The sequence below is a fragment of the Myxocyprinus asiaticus genome, chromosome 2 (genome assembly GCF_019703515.2).
Source record: "Myxocyprinus asiaticus isolate MX2 ecotype Aquarium Trade chromosome 2, UBuf_Myxa_2, whole genome shotgun sequence".
Taxonomy (NCBI): Eukaryota; Metazoa; Chordata; class Actinopteri; order Cypriniformes; family Catostomidae; genus Myxocyprinus; species Myxocyprinus asiaticus.
In genome coordinates, this window is record NC_059345.1 from 39370548 (window position 1) to 39378315 (window position 7768).

Sequence of the window (7768 nt, forward strand, 5' to 3'; positions counted from 1 at the left end):
CACACGTGGAGACAGCGTTTGTGGATGGGTCATGTACTCACTGCAAGAACATGACCATGGCACTCTGTAGTTCTTCAGCGTCTACGGGGAGCCCCCTTTGAGCCCCTGGAGTCAGCTGAGCTTAAGGCACTCTCTTTAAAGACTGCCCTCCTGACTGTGCTCACTTCCATCAAGAGGGTAGGAGACCTGCAAGCGTTCTCTGTCAGCGAAATGTGGTCCAGGCTACTCTCACGTGATCCTGAGACCCCGACCGGGCTATGTGCCCAAGGTTCCCACGACCCCATTTAGGGATCAGGTGGTGAACCTGCAAGCACTGCCCTAGGAGGAGGCAGACCCAGCCCTGACGTTGCTGTGTCCGGTGCGCGCTTTACGCATCTATTTGTATCGCCCACTGGGTCATTGACGTCATAGCAATGGCATATCACGCTCAGGACGTGCCGCCTCCTGCAGGGCTACAAGCCCATTCTACCAGGAGTGTGGCGGCCTCCTGGGCCTTGACCAGTGGCGCCTCTCTAACAGACATTTGCAGAGCAGCGGGCTGGGCAACACCCAACACCTTTGCGAGGTTCTACAATCTCCGGGTTGAGCCGGTTTCATCCCGTGTAGTGGCAGGCACAAGCAGGTAAGTCTGGGACAGCTGGCCGGGTGTATCGCTTGCGCATAGTGCCTTTCACCTCCCCTGAGCTGAAGACGTGCGCTGTTGACTCCCAGTAGTGTTCACAAAGTGTGTTCCCTGGATGACTTCCTCCGAGCCCTGTGGCAGATGAGTTTGTGGAGAAACTCGCTGCCGGCTCAGTATGTGTGCCGACTAAGCCCTGTACTGGGGTAGGTGCTCTGCATGTGTTGGTTCCCTATAGGTGACCCCATGCGACGTATATATCTTCCGCTAATTGATTTCCCTGTTGGTAAACTGTGTCTTCCTTGAGCAGAGGCCCCTCTGCCCCAGTCACCATGTTTGTAGAAACTCCTCCCCCGTTGGGTAGGACCTACCATGGGACTTCTCCACATGACATATGCTCGGCAAGACCACGTGACGTATTTCCATTCAAAATACCCCCCCCCCCCCTCCCAGGTGGGGTGTGGTCTCCGCGGTGTCTTCCCCTTGGGAGTGACACCCCCCCCACGACGTAGACACTGGTGGCCCCAGTCGGTTAACAAATTTCACTCTTTTTTTGGGGAGAGAAAAAAGAGGATAAGAGGCCATGACTGGGCTAGCCTGTTCCTATCTTTTGGGCAGTTGACTTGTCCCCAAAGGGCCGTTCAGTGCTCATAACAGCATTGGGGGAGGTTATGTATCGGCCTGGTGCGCTGGCCACGAGGCACACAGTGGTCTGCCTGTCTCACACCGCCAGTTCACGTAACACAGTTCAGCTAGTTGTGGCATTTCGTATAGGGACCCCTAGTGTCACTACATCGACACAACGTCGAGTGAATGACAGAGAGGGAACGTCCTGGTTACTTTCATAACCTCCGTTCCATGATGGAGGGAACGAGACGTTGTGTCCCTCCTGCCACAATGCTGGACTACCTGCTGAAATGGCCGGGACCTTGTCTCGGCTCCTCAGCACAAAACCTGAATGAGTGGTTGCATACCAGCTCCTTTTATACCTGTATGTTCGGGGGAGTGGTATGCCAATTCCCATTGGCCTTTTTTCAAAGACCAGAGGTGTTTCGGGCTCCCAAGAGTGACCCCTAGTGTCACTACATCGACACAACGTCTCATTCCCTCCTTCAGGGAACAGAGGTTACGAAAGTAACCAGGACGTTTTTAACCCAACTGCTGTTTATCTATGGGACAGAACGCATTTTGGGCTAATCCAACCCAGGTAGTTGGGTTGTTCATTTTAACCCAGCAAATGGGTTGTTTTTCAATCCAAAGGATGGTTTAATTTTTACAAAAACGCTGGGTTAATTTTATATGCAGCTCAGCATTCAACACCATAGTGCCCTCCAAGCTTGATGAGAAACTCCAGGCTCTGGGCTTAAACAGCTCGCTGTGCAGCTGGATCCTGGACTTCCTGTCAAGCAGACGCCAGGTGGTTAGAATGGGCAGCAACATATCCTCATCACTGACCCTCAACACTGGAGCCCCGCAGGGCTGTGTTCTCAGCCCACTCCTGTATTCCCTGTACACACATGACTGTGTGGCAACACACAGCTCCAATGCCATCATTAAGTTTGCTGATGATCCGACGGTAGTAGGTCTGATCACTGACAATGATGAAACAGCCTACAGAGAGGAGGTGCACACTCTGACACACTGGTGTCAGAAGCACAACCTCTCCCTCAATGTCAGTAAGACAAAGGAGCTTGTGGTGAACTTCAGGAGAAGAGATAGAGAACACAGTCCCATCACCATCAATGGAGCACCAGTGGAGAGAGTCAGCAGCTTCAAGTTCCTGGGTGTCCACATCACTGAGGAACTCACATGGTCCATCCACACTGAAACCGTTGTGAAGAAGGCTCACCAGTGCCTCTTCTTCCTGAGATGGCTGAGGAAGTCTGGAATGAACCGCCACATCCTCACACGGTTCTACACCTGCACTGTAGAGAGCATCCTGACTGGCTGCATCTCTGCCTGGTACAGCAATAGCACCGCCCACAACCGCAAAGCACTGCAGAGGTTGGTGCGAACTGCCAGACACATCATCGGAGGTGAGCTTCCCTCCCTCCAGGACATATATACCAGGCGGTGCATGAAAAAAGCTCAGAGGATCATCAAAGACTCCAGCCACCTGAGCCATGGGCTGTTCTCACTGCTACCATCAGGCAGGCAGTATCGCAGCATCAGGACTCGCACCAGCTGACTTCATGATAGCTTCTTCCCCCAAGCAATCAGACTTTTGAACTCTTGATCTCTCACGATCAATATACATCAGCACTGCACTTTATTACTCTTACTCTTATATCTCACACTGGACTGTCATAATTATATTATTATTATATTATATTCTCTCTTAACAACACACTGGCAACTTACTATCAACCGACAGCCTGAATGTCAATACAGTACAATACAACCTACTGTACATTTTATATATACTTTTTTATTGTATAATGTGTATTCTATATTGTGTATATTGTATACTGTACATTCTATGTTATTATTTGTATATTGTGTTATGTGTAATTATGTGTATATTAGATTTTAAATTGTGTTGTAAATCTGATGTTTATTGTAAATTGTTATATGTCCCATCACTGTCACGACTACTATGTTGCTCGGAACTGCACCCAAGAATTTCACACACTATTGCACTTTTGTATATGGTTGTGTGACAATAAAAGTGATTTGATTTGATTTGATATAAAAATGGGTTAATAATTTCAGGGTTATTTTTATCTTTTCAAAATGTCAAATATACCACATTATAAACAAAAATGTCAACATGGTATCTCCTTTATTCTTTTATTAATAACATTTTTCAGTACATGTGCAATAATAATTACATTTGACCTCAAAGATTCAAGAGCTTATAGAATAGAACTAAATCACAAATTTCATTTATAAACAGTGCTAAAGCATTCAAAACAAACACAATTTTATTAATATGGTTTGTTTTAAGTGTATACATTTGAAAAACTATTTACAAGTTCAGGAAGTTGCCATTCAATTAACTTCTCCTGTACAAAGCAATCCATTCATGTATTATCAGACCACCTGAAACATAAAAACACAGAGCTCCATTACATCAAACAGTTATTTGTATTTATAATGTATTATTAGACCATATCTCCTTATGTGTTGACTTATGACTGGGATAATTAATTCTAGCTAGCACATTAATTCAACTTCAAAATATGATAAAAGCATGTCGATATGATCTGTTTCTGTCATCTACTTTAAATCCTACTGTCTTCAGTTTGACCTAAATCAATCGCGTACGTGACGTTTTAGATTCAGAGTGGCAAAATGGTAACGATTGATAAATAAAAAGACAGATACAAACCTTTATTTCACCAGAAAAAAATGCTCCAGTATATCCGCTTAAGAAATGCTGACTCGAGTCACTCCTGAAGATGGTCCAAAATGCCCGCGACAGTTAACTCAGCAACAGAGTTGTTTTGACTCAGCACTGCAGTAAGACTTGAGGTGTGGGATGGGCAACTTTGACTGTTTACATGGACACAAGAAAGTGTTCAGAAATTTATTGCGAGAGCTGCTTAAGTGGTGTATGTTATGGTCAAAAATCTTATTTTAATAATCTGAAAAAGCAAGAAATGTGCGTTTACATGACTAATCGCGTGACATACCTTCAGTTTAAAGTAAATCAAAGCTAATTAAGCTAGCCAAATCAAATCAAATCAAATCACTTTATTGTCACACAGCCATACACACATATGCAATGGTGTGTGAAATTCTTGGGTGCAGTTCCAATCAACATAGCAGTCGTGACAGTGATGAGGTACGATGAGGTACAGCGGTACATTTAACATTTAATGTCATGTAAGCTGGCCTGTTTTCACACATTTTTGCATTTTTAGTGTACAGTAATGGTTTTATATATAAATATATTGATACGAACCTTGTTTCTCCAAATAAATTCAACAATCTGTCCGTGCTGAAAACTGCTGCCTCCACCTGAGGTGAATTCAAACAGCCCGCGTGCTGCGTCAAGTAACTCAGCACTGACTTGCTGAGTTGATTTGACCCAAGGAACTGGGCTGATGCGTCGGGGTGGGGTGTATTGATTCAACTGTCAGTGAAAATGACCCAGCCATTAACCCAGCGGTTGGGTTACACAAAACTACCCAAAATACTACCCAACACTGAGAAAATAACCCAATTGAATGACCCAAAAGGCTCAACTCAGTGTTTAGGTATAAAAAATAACCCAGCATTTTTTAGAGTATATGCAAGTGTTTTGGCATGCTTCTTGCCCAAAGGGTCAGAACAGCATCCTTCAAGTGGCCCATCTAAACAAACTGCCTGAAGCTGTTCTTCTGTCTCTGCTGTATATACACACACACACACACAAACTTGTTTTTATATCATTGTGGGGACTCTCCATAGACTTCCATGCATTTTATGGATTTTATACAGACCTAACGATAATTTATATCCCCTAAACCTACCCCTAAAACCTAACCCTCACAGAAAATGTTTTTACATTTCAAAAAAACATCGTTTAGTATGTTTACTAAGGCATTTCCCTCGTGGGGACCGATGGCTGGACCCCACAAGGTAGGTGATCTCAGATTTTACTATCCTTGTGGGGATATTTGGTCCCCACAATGTAGGATAAACATGTACACTCACACACACACACACACACACACACGTATGATATGTTTTAAAATAAAAGGGGAAGTAAAACAGTATTGATGATTTTTTTGTACCTTAATGTATGTACAACTTGAGATACAACTATATCAAAATATATCAAATATATAAAAAATTCCTTTGGATATGTTTTACTTAAGTCCAAATGGTATAAAAAGTGACATGAAATGATTTTTTTGCTTATCATTTTCCACTCTTGCCTGTTTTAGGGTTAAAAAAAATGGTATTTAAAAAGTTTGTTTGGAAATCAGTCTTACAGTTCACACAGTGTCTGGGATCGACAACCTTATTCACTAACAGTGTGACTCAAATTGTCCTGTACATACAACAGCAGACAGGAGTGGATTGAATTATGCCTGTATGGACAGGCAGCCAAATGTAAATGTAAATAATGACCGTCTGACTGCTTAATATCCAGCTTATTAAAAGACTACTTGCCAAATAAATGGACATGAAACATTGATTTTGATTTGAAATTATTTTATTAGCTTACTTGTAGAGATCGCACAGTAGCCTAAGAAGTAGGAAAGATGACTCGCAATACCTGGATGACCAGTCTGATATGATTTAATCCCCGGATGCGCTGTTGTTACTCAGACATATCAGACCACTAGATGGCACCGGGTATTCCAGAGGGCTGTGTAGTAAAAAGATTTAATACATTTCAATACAATAAAATTTCCGCTGCTTTCATCCCCTCAGTGGACCAGTAACCTCAGTAACCACAATGTACTGCTCCCTGAATGTAGCCAAACTCTTTCTAGCAGTCAGTCCACTGTCGGCCATCTTTGGAACGCTCCCGGGAGGCTAGTTCCAGTCATGCCAGTGCAGCTCCTATCTACTTGAATGGGTGAACACAGAAATCTCAAAAATAGTTGGTCAAGATTACGATTAAAGAGCATATTTTAAATCAGCAGTAAAATCTGATAAAACTGACATCATAAATTGTGCTTCTTTAGCTCATATTACGCTAAAACAAACACAATTTCCCCAGCTTGTACAGCAAATGCGGATGTGCATTAGCGAGTTGATTGACAGGCGATGTCTGTGTCTAAAAGTTGATTGGCACTTTTACCTGTCAGGCGGGAATTTCTTTCTACATCCAGTGACCGTTGTGCACTAGAGCTTCTTGGTTGGGTGTTCCAATTCCTCCTATTCATTTTAATAGAAGTGGCCCGTCTCTCATAAATAAATAGTCTCTGATGTAACTTACATAGTGTGATTTTCTCTTAAAGGCTGTAGATTGTTTTTTCAACTTCCAAAACAGCATCTTTAAATGCTATTGTGGTCAGTAATGGATTTTGAGTGTTGCTCATGAGACACTGTGAGGTTAGTTTGAAACAGAATGATGTAAAATAAACCGTGTAATTTTATTTCACCGTTCCAATATCTAAACACGTGCAACTATGTGAACCACTTGCAAGGCGTCAACAAATTTGTCAAGAAAACGTAGCAATTTGCAGATCTTGTGATGTGAAAAAGCCTTGATGAATTAAACCTGACAGAGAAGCATAGTCAAGTTTGTTGTCTGCCTGTATTGTCAAGGGAAAGATGTGTCTGATTCTTTTCTAAAATCTCAGAGGCCCATAAAGAGACATGAGGTCAGACAGTTCTAAGGACATTAGCCCAGATCCTTAAACACATCTATTGTGTGTCATGATTTAGGCTGCTTAGAAGGGCTAACATATCTACTTTTACTCCTGCAACCATTATACACACACACACGTACACACTCACTGTATTGCTACTAATTAAGATTTCAAATTTGACAGTGCTAAAAAAGTGTGACTGAGCCCCCTGGCACTGTTTGCGCATGCACACTGAGTGGAAGGATTAGAGTCTAAATTGCATCTGTTCAAGCAGATACAAAAATATATTAAAAAAAACTGAAGCTAAGAGAGGGAAGGATTCATGATGAACAGGAGACATTGGATGGATGGTTGAATTAAAAAGAAGATGAGGAGGTGGTTGAAAAAAAAATGGTGAGAGGGAACAAGTCTGTGGAAACAAGGGAAGAGAAAGTTCCCACAGGAGGAGAGAATATTGTGTGTAAATTATTCATGGTTATTCAAATTTATGCCACATATTTGCCTGAAACAACAGAAAAAAGTTGTTGAATATTTGATTGTGTATAAATACAGTCCTAAATGGAATTGTTTGGTGATGAGGACTGTTTTTAGTTACATGCTCAGCCATATTCTTCTGATTGTCAAATTATTTAGGGAGTGTGGAATACAGTGATTAAGAGGTGGGTTTGATGCGGACTGCTTAGAAATGAATTATTATGACTGAGTTAAATAAAATTGTTGTTAAACCAAGCGTAGTTCATGAAAATGTTACTATTGTTGTTAGTGTCTTTTTAACAAAATTTCATAAGCATTTGTTGGCTAGGCAGAAAACTTACAGTATTTCCATTTTTTGAGGTTTGATTAAACACAAATTCAAGGCACTGTTTAGTGTTCTATTAATCTTAATGTTTTTATT

At 42.1% G+C, this 7768-nt stretch overlaps 1 protein-coding gene across 1 annotated transcript in view; it reads right to left on the reverse strand.

Annotated features, from left to right (window-relative positions):
* The window catches only part of celf1 (cugbp, Elav-like family member 1), a 178506-nt gene that overhangs the window by 4240 nt on the left and 166498 nt on the right, over positions 1-7768 (reverse strand). The gene's annotated exons all lie outside the window — the stretch shown is intronic.